Raw genomic sequence first — 15,206 nt, 5'->3', positions numbered from 1 at the left:
TATTTTATTTTAGCTAGAATAAAAGCAGTTTTAAAGTCCATTGTAAGGTTAATATTAGTAGCCCCCTTAAGCAATATTTAATATATCAATAGTCTACAGAACAAACTTTAACATTGTATATTGGTATACAACGACTTGCCTAATTACCCTAACTTGCCTAATTAACCTAGTTAAGAATTTTAATTGCACTAGTAAAATAGTGTGTACTGTTATCATGGTAAAAATAAAATAAATCAGTTATTAAAAATGTGTTATTTAAACTATTATGTTCATAAATGTGTCGAAAAAAATCTTTTTTTCACTAAACTTAAATTGGGGGGGGGGGGGGGGGGTTAACAGGAGGGCTAATAATTTTGACTTCAGCTCTATATTGATAACTATTAGTTTTTAAAATCTATTAACATACATTTTCTATGATTTGATTTGAGGCAAAGATGGTGAAAAAAATGGAGTGACTCTGGGGTAACATACTAACAAAACATGCCCCTCTTTCTCGACTGAGGATTAATCTAATCATAAAACAGTAATTTGCAACGGCTTGGCCCTAAGGCTTAATCTAATTTCATGTTTAATGAATTAAACCCTTTTAAAGCTGGATACATTATTGCTTGTTAGGCATCTCTTGGGGAAAATGTGTGAATATAGTGTCATTTTCTCCTTTTTTCCATTTAAAAGCAGTCTGCATTTATGATTTAGCTATTTTAATCAACATTTTCTTCCTAGGTGATCTGGTGTCAGCACAATGCGTTTTTTCCTCCTCGCTCAGACGCCTTCATTCAATGATTCTTTGTTCAATCGACTTTCTAAAGCTGGAGGAATTGCATTTCATTCCCGAAAATGTGGCCTAATAATAAATGGGCCATCTTGCTGACCGCTTTTAGTGCTAGTGTACGTCATCATCAGCAACAAAGCCATTCTTCAGATCCCAAAATAAGTTCATGACTGTGGTTTCCAGAGATCACAATACTGAGATTAATTTAAAGAAGCTTTGTGACATTAAACTTTGGGTCCAGTTTTTGCATCAGCAGTAACCTAAATTTATGTTTTCGTGGTCATTAAAATAAATAAATAAAAGTTAATTTTGACTTTTGGGAGGATTACATGCTTATGATTGCTTGCAGCCGACCCTGCGTTATTAAATGTATGATTGACCAATCAGATGATTCCTAAGCCACTATAAATATATACCCTAAGTTTCATATAACATCGATTTTGAGGCCCAGTGGTTAACACTGTTGCCTCACAGCAAGAATGTCACTGGTTCTAATCCTTAACAAGCCAGCAGACGTTTCTGTGCAGAGTTTACGCGTTCTCCCTGTGCTCACATAGGTTTCCCCCGGGTTCCCCAGTTTCCTTTCACCGTCCAACACGCAACTAAAGTTAATTAACTAATCCAAATCGGCACCATAGACGTGCTCCTAGTAAGTAGATATTAAGAGCATATCTTAAGAGATATCTTAAGAGCAATCACTATCTGTTCATTAGCTACTGCAGCAGAGGAGTTCTCGAGATCTACCTGAGTTCAAACTCCTCTCTCGCCTCGCAAACGGGATGGAGCCCCAGGCTCAAAGATCTCATGAGCTCGGGGCTCTCTCCCTGGACAGCATGCCAAACAAGCTTTATAATCAATCATCTGCTAGGTGTGAACTCTTGAAGTAATGTAATGTAATGTAATGTGTGTATTTATATAGCGCATTTATTGTGTATGGCCATACACCCAAAGCTTTTCACATTCATGAGGGGGGTCTCTCCACACCACCACCAGAGTAAATGCATTTGTACTTCCAAAAAATAGAAGATTAATAGATTTAATTCATATATGCTAATATTTTCATTCAGGGAGGGTGATTCGGCCAAAATCCTAATTACATGGTGACCATTATTTTTCATATAAAGTGTCAAAATGTATTTCAATATTAACATACCATTAATGGGGATGGAAATCCTTTTGCTATATTTGTTAGACCTTGATAATGAATGTAAAAATAATTTGCTTATTCACAATTAGTCTACATTGTCAGCTTCCTTTTAATTTAGAATCATATTAAGTGACCCCCCCCCCCACCCCACCCCCTTCCCCCCCAAAAAAAATGGTTTCCATTTTTTATTTTCTCTTGATTTTGTGCTGTATGACTTGATTCACATACTGTATACATACATATATAAATATACACACACGCACACATATATACATATTCATTTACATTTTAAAAGACTGATTAAAATTTCATTTTATATACACACATTATATATATATATATATATATATATATATATATATATATATATATATATATATATATATATATATATATATAATCTAATTTTAATCAGTCTTTTAAAATGTAAATGAATGTAAATCAATTAATTACCAACAACAACATTGGCAGCATTAGTTTTTTTAAACATATTTTATGTTGGTATAATTTTTGCTGCAGATTTATTTCTGTGTATTATTTTTTGTATAATATATAGTTTTTTGGGCATCACGGTGGCGCAGTGGTTAGCACAATCGCCTCATAGCAAGAAGGTCACTGGTTCGAGCCTCAGCTGGGTCATTTGGCATTTCTGTGTGGAGTTTGCATGTTCTCCCCGTGTTGACATTGGTTTCCCCCACAAGTCCAAAGACATGCACTATAGGTAAATTGGGTAAGCTAAATTATCCGTAGTGTATGAGTGTGTGTGTGTGTGTGTGTGTGTGTGTGTGTGTGTGTGTGTGAAAGAGTGTGTATGGGTGAGCTGGAAGAGCATCCGCTGCGTAAAACATTTGCTGGATGAGTTGGTGGTTCATTCCACTGTGGCGACCCCAGATTAATAAAGGGACTAAGCTGAAAAGAAAATGAATGAATCTTGTTTTATCTATACTAAAAATACCAATTAAAGTTTATTTATTAAAGTGTTTGTGCACATGTAAACAAGAGCAAAAGATGTTGGAGCGGAGACCAAAATTGCTAAATTCCCAAATGCAATTTAAATACATAAATAAATGGAACACACTTACAAATCACAGGAAACTGTAGCGGGTTTCATTTGAAAACACTTCCTAGGAACATAATGGATTTTTTTTCCTAGTGTAGCCTGACCAAGAGTATTGTAACACATAAAACTGGGGCACAGGACACCATTACTCTTATCACTTTCCTTTCTTTCCCATGTTTTAGTGAGCTCTTGGTATTTCAAATCAATGCTTTACTAATGATCTGTTAAACACTCACATGAATGTTTTTTTGCATGTATGCATCAGTTGAGAGGACTCTGACTGCAGATCAGCTTTTGCTTAATACACTAATAAGTAAAAAGTAGCTCAAAGCTTTTATTGGGGCACTGCAGGCTTTTATTGTGCCATGTGCTGCTGACTATACTGTAAGTAACTTCGCGACAATCTCAACTAAGTTTAATCTACTCGTCCAGCACTAATAATCTGATGAGAGTCAGTTGGCATATTGCTGCAAAGCTCTATTTAATCAACACAGTATCTCTAAAGAGGACTATCAAAAAAGTAGTGTCCATGCAATACAACTCCTTACAATTTAAGCCTCAAACCAGCTAAAAGATGGAAAACAAGTCAAATTTCTCCAATCAAATCCAAATTCAGCTTCATTTTATGAAGCCTTAAGCATCAGTCCTGTTTATTTCCTATTCTGCCCCTCAGAAAACACTGGAGATCACAATTTCATTTAATTCCTTTGCCTTTTCATCTTATTTTCTCCCCCTCTCAAGGGAAGATTAATTTAGGCTCATGCACCTAACATGAAAGTAGAACTAGATTTAACCGTAGGTGCCATTTTGACTCATCTGAATGAGTTTCCGCATGATTAACTTAATGTCAGAATTACCCTGGGCATAGATTAAAAAAAAATAAAAATCTCTTCACATACATGCTTAAATTTAAAATAATCTAAAATAAACATCTCGTGACAGACATCAAATCCATTTCAAACCCTTTATTTGAACAATATTTCATCTACATGCTAATTGGGTCATATCCCCGAGGAGGCACTGGATCTGTTAACAGCAATCTGTACCCTTGAATTGTGACTGTGCCCAAAGGCGTTGAGTTTACATGCCCTCATTGAGCAACTGCTGACCCTTCTTTGTGCCTCTTTTGACAGAAATCCACAAGGGAAACCAATAATCGTGTCCTCTGCATCCAGCCTGGAGAAACTGGTCTATTACGATCAAGCTTTAGACACTACGAAAGAGCCAAAAAGTCTGTATAATCTAAATAAAAGCAGAAATCGACAAAGAAGCCAGCACATCATGTAGGATAAGGAGTTTAAAATGATTATACAGAGCAGGAGAGGAAGGTTTGTCACAGCAGCGACGGATGGTGCAGTCACCATCTATTATTTCTGCTTAAACTGCCTCACCAGAAAGTTTGTTTGCTGTAGGAGCTTTAAACAGCTGCAGATGCCCAAGTGTCTGACTCAGCAGCGCATCTTAGCCCAGGCCTCTCAAAGACGTGTGTGTGTGTGTGTGTGTGTGTGTGTGTGTGTGTGTGTGTGTGTGTGTGTGTGTGTGTAGGTGTTCCAATACAGGAACATGGATTTTGATTTTAGGCATCAACAGAGATGATTTGTGTTATATCAATATTTTTGAAAATTACTTTTTTGAAAAGAAAAAATAAAATGTTAAATTGAATTAAGTGGCAATAAAACAAAGTTGTACATTTAGTTGATTAAAGTCAAATTTAAAACATTTTAATTAAGTACAAGTTTATTTGTAAAACTTTTTTTACAATAATTATTGTTTCAAAGCAGCTTTACAAAAGGTGCACATTATTGCATTACAATCAATTTAAGTTAAAGACCATTAATGAATTGATTAATTTAATTATGAATTAAATTTCAGACTTATATAGGGCTGAATGGAATCTTTTCTAATATCCGGTGGATAAGATTTTGTTTGCTTGTCCCATTAAAAAATAATCCTATTTAGTTATTTATTAGTGGCGAAGCAGTAGCGCAGTAGGTAGTGCTGTCACCCCACAGCAAAAATGTCGCTGGTTCGAACCTCGGCTCAGTTTCTGCGTTTCTGTGTGGATTTTGCATGTTCTCCCTGCCTTCGCGTGGGTTTCCTTAGGGTGTTCCGGTTTCCCCCACAGTCCAAAGACATGTGGTACAGGTGAATTGGGTAGGCTTAATTGTCCGTAGTGTATGTGTGTAATATGTTACACGCATGTGTTTTACACGCTGTATTAAACATATGCTGGATGCATTGGTGGTTCATTCCGCTGTGGTGACCCCTAATGAATAAAGGGACTAAGCTGAAAAAAAATGAATGAATAATATCATATTAATATGTCGTGCACTATGAATACTTTATTTGTAGCATTAAATCATTTTTATTGTAGTATTTCTTTTTGGAGCAGCCAAATATTATTATCAATGATTATAAATTGTGGTGTTTTATTATTTCTTTTCATTGTTTTATTGCTAGTTAATTGCATTTTCCACTGATACACTGTAAAAACGCAGGGTTCCACATAATACCTTCATGCTGTCCCAACACAAATTGATTAAGTTAACTTAATCGTTTTTACCAATTTAAATGAGCTGAACATAAAACAAATAAGTTATCACCAAATAAAAATGGGCTCAAATAAAGTGGGCTCAACTCGTTAAATAAGAAGTTTCAGAGCTACTAGCAAAAGTAAGTTTTTTCATTGTATGGTGGATCACATTTTTCGCAGTGAATTTAATATTTTCAGTTGATGCACTTTGAAATTTTATTCAGTGTTGTCAATCTGACCTCAATTTTCCCACTACTCACTGACCTTGTCTCAGCTACACGTTTGCCGCCTCGCATCTCCTCACCGTTTCCCTGTAGAATATTTATGAATTATCCAAGCATCTGTGGCTATACCTCACATCTCCTCCATCTACAGTATCTCTTTCTATTTGGCAAGTAAAAAAACATGCTCTTTCAGACAGATGCACCATTTCCTTATCCGATCCATTCTCTCAATCACTATCCTTCACATGCTATCCTCCTTCAACAATGTTTTTCATCACTTTCTCTGCGTGACAGAGTGTTTGGTCTCCTGTGCTCAGAAATCTCTCTCTCTCCTTCACTCATCAAGTGGAGATCTTCTCAGGCCACCTAGACAGGGGCCACATGCCAAGGCCTGTCGCAGAGCCCATCGATTCAGAGGAGAAGCAGGGGCAACGTTGGCTCCCAAATGCCACAGCAGAGCTCTATTGCTGGTCCAGTTAACCCTTACCTCACCACCATATTTTATAATTATCATGCAAGTGCTGCGCGTTGATATATCGTATACGTCAAGGCCATTTCTGCTATACAAGTAAAGAAAACTTATCCAGCACGTTTTTACGCAGTGGATGCCCTTCCAACGGCAACCCATCCCTGGGAAACATCCAAACACACACACACACACTCATACACTACAGACAATTTAGCCAACCGAATTCACCCAATTGCATGTCTTTGGGTTGTGGGGGAAACCGGAACACCCGGAGGAAACCCACGCGAATGCATGGAGAAAATGCAAACTCCACACAGAAACGCCAACTCAGCCAAGGTTCGAACCAGCAACCTTCTTGCTATGAGGCGACAGGACTACCTACTGCACCACTGCTTCGCCCACCAGAATTTAGTCTTTCTAGTCATAATATTCGTAACTCATGATATCAATAAATTTGTAATTGTTGTTAAGTCAGAATTTTAAGTCATAGTTTTAATTAACGTAAGTCATAATTTTGATTAAGTCAGAATTGCAAGTCATCTTTTTAACTTTTTAAATCATAGTTTTAAGTTTTGTAAGTCATAATTTCGATTAAGTCGTGATTTCAAGTTAAGTCATCATTTCAACTTTTTAGAAGATATTATTATTTTAAGGCCAGAGTTTTTACCTAAGCAATGATTTTTACATTTTAATTCATAATTATAACTTTTTATAATTTTGACATTTTTATGCCAGATCTATTATTTTATATTGCAGAAATGGTCTTCCATATATTACACCATTCCTAAATCTGTCAATTTCAAAAATTAAAACAAGCCTCACAGCTATTTCATTAACATACAATTTGGATTAACCTACAATTAGCAAATGAGGTACGCTACAGTTGTGTGTACTTGTTCAATGTCACATTGCAATAATCTAATCCGTCCAATGTGTTTAAACAGTGAGAGCTGAGAGTGTCATGTTCCCTTACTATCTACACTTTTTAAAATGATGGTTCAATTCTGTTTTAATTAACACAACCTGTCAAGTTTCTATTAGAATAATTAAATGCCCTTTCAAAATGAATATATGTAAACAAACAGCATGTTTTGGCCACTTGAAATCCATAATCTGCTGCAATATTTCAACCACTTGCATTACATTTAATCATTTACCAGGTGCTTACATCCAAAGTGACACACAAATGAGGACGCTAGAAGTAATCAAACCAACAAAAGAGCAACGAAATGTCAGAGTTAGAGGGTCAAGTAAAAAAGATGCATCTTTATCCATTTTTTGAAAATGAGTTGGGCACTTGAGCAAGTCAATTTACCAGAAGAAAAGCATAAGGTAAAAGCAATATTTAAAGAATCTAAATCAAATATACACTTTACTGATGAATGGATTGTAAATGCATTATGCCATATTAAGCATTTTAGATTATTATTTAGCTCATTTTATGGCATTGCAAGCAAATTCTTGGCAAATCTGTTTGTATGGGCAACATCTGCTTTTTTCTAACAATTTTCGTAATTCTTCAAAAAATGTTTCTTTGTGTTCAACATAAAAAAAGAAACTTAAACAGGTTTGCAACAAGTGGATTATGAGGAAATGAAGGCAGAATTTTCATTTTGGGGTGAACTATGCCTTTAGGTACTCAATGGCAGTCAATGCAGGAAAACCTTTTACTTTGTTCCCAAAAAGACAATTGTGCCTTCTGAAAGAATATAGTATTAAAAACAATCATAGCTGCCATTTTGAAAAGTGGTTATTTTTTAACCCAAGTGCTCAACTGGCCAATTTTAAGGGCCCTTCGGAGTAAGGAAAATCAAAAGGGTACAAATAATAGACACTTTAGCTTCCATGATTCTTCCTTTTTTTGGTTCCCTACACTCTTCATCCTTTCAAAGCTCTCACTCTGAAAGGTAAACCCTTTGAGGGGATTAGAGAATAGGGAAAAGTCCTTCAGAATGAAAGGCAACCTTGTTTTGCCCTCCAGGTTGGCATTCATAAAAGCCCCGATTTACTTCAAGCGGAAGCCAAGTACAAACTGGTGTTAGCCAAAATGAAGATTGTTGCAGGAGTTCAAAAATAAAAAAGAAGCTCGTCATAGAGAACTTAAAGCAAATCGACAGTCGGTCCAGAGTTTGATTGATGAGTGTTCTGACTAATCATAAATGTCAATATTTTGTGCCCTCATCATTGCTATCTGCCATTTGGTCTAATAAACAAACCACACAGTGGAGTTGGTAGATTAACATAGGCGGACATGAGCTTGAAAAACGGTATGAAATGGTTCTCAAATGGGACTTGCAGTGCAGACAGTAGACAGGATGGGGAATATACAAAATTCATGTCTACTCTTGTCATAAAAATCTGTTTTAGAAAGAAGAAGCTCACAGAGACCAGCACAGAAGAATGTGGACTGTGCTTAACACACACACTAGGGCTGCACAATATATCGTTTTAGCATCGATTTCGCAATGTGATCATTCGCAACAGTAACAACGCAGGATATGCAGTTTTGAGTTTGTATTATAATTTATCACTTGCATGTGTTTTTGATGCACGTGTTTGTATAATGATTTTAAAAGCATTCAGGCATGAAAAATTGCACCATTTGTGACCTTAACTACGATTACCTTTATTGAATTATTATTTTTCTTTACAATTCAGTTACTGTACTTGAATGCTGTTAGACTCAGGAAACGACAAAACACTTTATTTAAATTGTATCTTTTCCTTGATTGTGTGTATAGATTGTTATGCATGAAAATACTCACAACACATGCAATTTTTTTTTTGAAAACAAAACCAACTAAACCCTGGTGAGAAAGTGGTGTCATATTATCACAATTTTGCAGCGTTTTAACCGCCTAATGCTTAATTGACGTTTTAGACATGTAAATACACACAAGTACTAGTAAAACTAAACATTTAGAGTTTGTAAAACACACAAGAAAGTCTAGCAATCCATTCAAATATAATTTGCCGATGTGTTTTATTCATATCTGATACACATTACACATAGTGTATAGCTATAAAGTTGAATCTACTCTTCTCTAAGTTCATCAGCCAATCACTTGCAAGAATTTGGGGATAAACTGGTGAATTTAAAGCGTGTTCTGCTTTTTATGAATGAGACAAACGCGAGGCCGCAAGTAACATGACGATGCCCATCTCACATTATTGATCACAATCACTGACAAGTTTATGTAAACTGGTAAAACTTCTGTTTGAGATTATATCTCATAAAGATTATTTCTCTAACCCAATTCGCAAATAATTTAGCTTGTTTTAAGCAAACAATTAATTAATTTTAAGGTGGGGTTTTTTTCAGAAAACAAGACATCATTTCTTATGCTATTTTATGTGTCTAGTATGTATCTTGATTTAAAATTGTTTAGATATTTGGATTGAAAACAGGACAAAACTACTTCGTTTATTATTATTATTCGTCGAATAATCGAAAAAATAATCGACAGATTAATAGATTATTAAAAGCCCTAATATTTTCATCTTAATGTTGTTTTCTTTTTTGTGAATAAAAATCAGGGTTATGCCAGCAGACTTTCTTGCTTAATTTTTTAAAGGGATTAACAAAGTAAAATATTAATTTATTCATTTTTTTGTCATCTTAGTCCCTTTATTAATCCAGGGTTGCCACAGCGGAATGAACCGCCAACTTATCTAGCACATGTTTTTTGCAGTGGATGCCCTTCCGGCTGCAACCCATCTCTGGAAATCAAAGTAAAATATTAATAGTGGAAAATAGTGATTATGCAGATTAATTAAATGTTTTTCACTCTAAGAAAAAAAATAAAGATTCTTTAAACAATCTGTTCAAAGCTCGTTGGGAACCTAAAACTGTACTTCTTGAACCTTTATTTTTAAGAGCATAGGCCGGGGACTGTTTGTACAAACATTCAATTTTCGGCAATCTGCTAAAACAAGCACCTAAAGAAAAGTCTTCCATCTGTTAGGGTTCGGGAGCAGGGCTCTCAGGAGAAGAGAAACCCAGAGAACTCATGCAAGCATGAACACACACACATAGGTATAAAACAATCTACAGACATCAGCAGCAGGTGCCCTATTTGTTACTTCTGTTCAATCCAAGTGTTCTCTAAATGAAGCAGCAAACATAACTTGCAACAGTAAATGTTGAGTTGAGCTATATTAAAGTCAGCAGAAGTGGATTTCAGGTTACCCCGCTGTCAGAGCACTGTGAATTAACCAATTCAGCCCCAGGTAGAAAAAAAAGGTTTCCCATAGAGTAACCTATTTTAAAGCTCTCAAATGTGAGTCGATGACAGCGTGCTCTCGCTGTATGCAGTGCTAACCTAGTTAAGGCTAAGTCAGCAGGACTTTTGCTGGCTCCTGAAATTCCCCAGGTACTGTGTTAGCCTAGTTCCAGAAGATGATGAACATCTGTCAAATAGCACAGTTGCTCAAACATCACAAGTTCGCAGTCTTTTTATGATACGTGTTATTTTCTGTATCATTTCATTTATGCTTTAGTGACATTTGAATCGTTTTCACCGTCGTTTGACCTCAAAGACATGCATGTTTAAGAAACACATCAGGTGATTCAAATATTCAGCGCGATGATTTATTCATTGTAGGGTTTCAGCACTGAGTCACTGTACTTAATGTCGCAGCAGATATAATAAGAAATTGATGGTCTTCCATTATGCCTTGTGAAACACTATACTGGATGTCTACAACTGCTCATATTAAACTTGAGCCTGGCCATTTGCTCCACATTAAGCAGGAAAACTGATTAGTACACACCATTGTAATAAATGACTTTTCAAAGCTCTGTTAATATTATTGAAGATAACTGCAGTATAAAAAGTATTTCACTCTTTTTACTTAAACCTTTTATGTCCTTGATGTTTTTTATTCATTAATAAATAAAATGTACATACATTTTTTGTGTGTGAGAAAGGAACTCCTAAACCAAAAACTTATATAGGATTTTAATTTTCTATCAAAATTCCCTTGCCTCAAAATAAGTGCCATATAATTACCCAAAAGATTCTGTCACTGAGAAGGCGCCAATTAGCAAAGGGCAAACTGAATGTCATGACAGAACCAGAAGTTAAAGGTGTTGCAGCAAGAGCTGTTTACTGTGTTTACAGCGATATTTTCTCATATTTTTTCACAAGAGTGCCTCAACGGAATATCTATCAGAATTCATATCCACTACCTGACAAAAGTCTTGTCCCCTATCCAAGTTTTCAGAACAAAAATAATAACTTGACATTTAGTATTATTCGGCATCAGAAGTGGCTTAAATAAAAGGAAAAGGCCTCTAGACTACGCTTTTTTACCAAAATAAAATATGATCATGTCTTGGTTTTGAATTATTTAATTAGGACAGTAAGGTCTGACTTTGCTTAGACAAAAGTCTTGTCACTTAACAGAATAATGTACAGTTTAAAATATAAAGTCATGGTGCAGTGGACAAAGAATTAATATTGTGTATGACTCCCATGAGCTTGGAGGACTGCATCCATACATCTCTGCAATGCCTGGAATGGCAAGAAGTGTTCTTGCACTTTCAGAGTTCATAAAATTCTTTGGATTCATCATCAATGCCTCCTTCTTCATACTCAATAAATTTCATGTCTTGTCTTGTGACTGGTCTGGCCAATCCTGGAGCACCTTGACCTTCTTTGCTTTCAGGAACTTTGATGTGGAGGCTGAAGTATGTGAAGGAGCGCTATCCTGCTGAAGAATTTGCCCTCACCTGTGGTTTGTAATGCAATGGCCAGCACAAATGTCTTGATACCTCAGGCTGTTGATGTTGCCATCCACTCTGCAGATCTGTCACATGCCCCAATACTGAATGCAACCCCAAACCATGATTATTCCTTCCCCGAAATTGACGGATTTTTGTGAGGATCTATGCTGGTTCCAATAGGTCTTCTGCAGTATTTGTGATGATTGGGATGCAGTTCAACAGAAGATTCATCAGAAAAATCTACTTTCTGCCACTTCTCCAAATGATCAACTAGAAGTCAAGTTATTTGTTGCTAAGATGACAAGACTTTTGTCAAGTAGTGTACATCTGCATCAAATACTAGTAAATTAACAAAATTACAGTAAACCTTATAACTTAAGGCAGTTAAGACCAATATATAGTGTCCAGTGTAAATAACTAAACTTACAATTTCTCAGAAAAATATCCATCAGGACTTTGAACTAATCCTTTCAATATGATCCTGTAAGATATTTGTGCAAATCAGGTTTATTGGTTTTACATAACATTAATCAGCACCAAAGGAATAATTGGAACGATTCTAACAATATAAGTTACTATCATTGAAAAAAAGCACACCCAATTCATATTTCAGAAGTTTTTAAATGAAATTGATTTAAATAGTTTTTTTAGATGATTATATATTTATTATAAAAGTAATATTTGAAAAAGCATGCCCATTTATCAGTTGTACTTTATTCTACAGCCAAACACTCTATATCTAAAGTCTTTCAATTCTTTAAATTTGCTTCTATTTTCCATCTCTGTCAATGTTTGCAAACTGTTATATCTGATTTACCAAAGTCACACAAGTGGCAATTTCACATCTGTTACACACATAACGGAGCTTTCCCCTCAGAATTGCTAAAGTGTAAAATAAAAAAAAATAAGTCATTTTTGTTCTTCAGTGAGCCAGCTCTTCTCCTTTTGATTATCATTATTTATTTTGTATTGTGCAGTTTAATCCACAGAATTTCTACAAAGCTTTTTTTATACTCTAAACTCGCTGACTATTTTGGTCAAATACATAACACATGCTTATTTTCCTCTTTTAAAATATTAATATGTTTACAGATTTATATATTTTGAACCCATAACTCTGTGGTTAGTGTTTTTGGAAATTATAAACAGATGTTTCAATGTAATGTTATCATACTTTCTCTGTGAATTCATGTTTTGAGATTTTACTGCAAAGGTCACATCCATAATGCTGAAATTACTCTCTAAGTTTTTTTTTTTTATAACTATCCTTTTCAGTTTTTTACAGCAACGTTAATCTTTACAGCATCTTCAGCAGAAAAGGAACGTCTACATCAAAAGCTACTGGTTCAAAACATTTTAAATGTTTCTTAAAATAAAATATATTGTGTTCAGTGGGGGGAAAAGTTTTTTTTTTTTTACCCAGATATTTACAAAGAACTTATTTTGGATCAGTAATCACAACACTGTGATATTTTTTATTCAAGATTATCATACAATCAGAATCTTATACCAGCCCATGCCTGTACAGGTTGCTATTAATAATCAGAGGTATGCAGATAGATATGAACTTAATTGCAAATCTATATTTTTGCTATATTTATCTGTACTTTGTCCTGTTTCTGTAATTCTGTTACACAGTAGAAGCTCTGTCACGAAAACAAATTCCTCGTATGTGTGAACATACCTGGCAATAAAGCTGATTCTGATTCTTATATGTGCAGTGGATACGTACAATTCAAGATCATTAAGTGCAATGAATATGTGCAGTTTTAGTAACAAGTAACTCTCTTTTTGGTAGAATATTATCTATGAAAACTGATCTAAATGCACAGTTTTTGAGCAGATAAACATTATAAATGCTTCTCGATAAATTGTGACCAATTTTTAAAGTCTGGGGTTTATTATTGCGCGACTGATGTTGAAATCCCCCTAGAGTGGTGCATAGAATGTTTAGTATGTGTTAGTATAGTGTTTCCACTCAGTAAACCTTGCACTTTTCCCTGAGAAAAACATGTGTTAGCATCTTTCTGAATAACACACGTCATACTTCACTGAGTTTCCGTCCACATTTTTGGAGTTGGATTAAGTCTACTTTGAAGAAACCGCATAAGGATGAGACAAAGGCTTGATTAGGTCACCCCGTCACATCAACCCCAAGAAAATCCTTTACTACCCCTCTCTTTCTTTCCTGTATCTAAGCAACGCTGGCAGATCGGTAAGGGTGGGTTCAGAGTGGAATGAGACCCTCACATCAATGAGAGATGTTTTTTGGACACAAAGCCACGGGTCCCCCCTCTTGAGTGCTTCTATATGCATGATGCGGGTCAGGAACCACTCGAGCTACACAAATCTGACACTGCTTTCAAAATAAACAAAGAAAGGGGTGAGACGTTAATGGAGTGAAAGCCACATCAGCACAGTCCACAACAGGTTACTTCAATGACCACAAATGACAAAATTCAGTGATGCTCGTGCTTTTCCATACCTTGTAAAGCCTCTTAGGATGCACAGCCCTCCGTCATGATGTTGGGGCAGTTTCTGGATGTAAAGACAGCCACTTCACCCCCTCTCTGGAATGTAAATTTCTGCAGACTGTTGTAGATGTTGCACTAAATGAGCAGCATTCAGCCTCCATATGATTATTCAGATCAATTCCTCGTCGGTGGTCGTTCCCAGCGTCCTCACACTATGCTGATGCAGATGTGCAGTAGGGCTTTGTCCTGCTGCCTGCTATTTATCGTCTCTAAGCCCTTGGATAAAATGCAACAATGTAATTCTCACCATGCTGCGTGCAGTCCGTGTGTGTGTGACTGTGAGTGTATGTGTGCTGCCCCCCTTTAACAAGATACCCTCACCCCGTATTCTCCAATCGCGTTTTATGTCTAGTGGGATATGTAGTTCTTTTAATTATGTGCAAGTGAACTGCGAGCCGTTGTTTCACCTGAGCACTTACTCCAGTGATGTGTGTAATGGATTTGTCTTATGCATATATATAGGCAAGAACTAAAAAGTGCTGTGAATTTGGTGTCAGGTGTCGCTTGTGAGTCCGCTGCCTTTTTGTACTACATTTCCCATGATGCATTTGTAACAGATGGAATTCACGGCAGACCGCTAAGTGCTGTGATTGAGGATGCTCGGGGAATAACTATCATACATACAAACTGTACGCAGCGGATGCTATATTTCTCTCTTTGTATATATAAATGCTTTATATGAATTAAACGTCGGTTCAAATAGCCAGTTAGTTATAGTTAGTTTTACATTGATTTTCGT

General features: G+C 35.8%; 1 protein-coding gene across 2 annotated transcripts in view; it reads right to left on the bottom strand.

Annotated features, from left to right (window-relative positions):
- Positions 1-14,747, bottom strand: part of st3gal2 (ST3 beta-galactoside alpha-2,3-sialyltransferase 2) — a 46,607-nt gene extending 31,860 nt beyond the window's left edge. For both annotated transcript variants that reach the window (XM_073929035.1, XM_068214758.2), the window contains exon 1: positions 14,419-14,747. The gene's annotated coding sequence lies outside the window, so the exon portion shown is untranslated. The remainder of the gene's footprint in view (positions 1-14,418) is intronic.
- Between the last annotated feature and the right edge of the window lie 459 nt (positions 14,748-15,206).

The sequence above is a fragment of the Danio rerio genome, chromosome 18 (genome assembly GCF_049306965.1).
Source record: "Danio rerio strain Tuebingen ecotype United States chromosome 18, GRCz12tu, whole genome shotgun sequence".
Lineage (NCBI taxonomy): Eukaryota > Metazoa > Chordata > Actinopteri > Cypriniformes > Danionidae > Danio > Danio rerio.
This window is presented reverse-complemented; position numbering and strand designations above follow the sequence as displayed.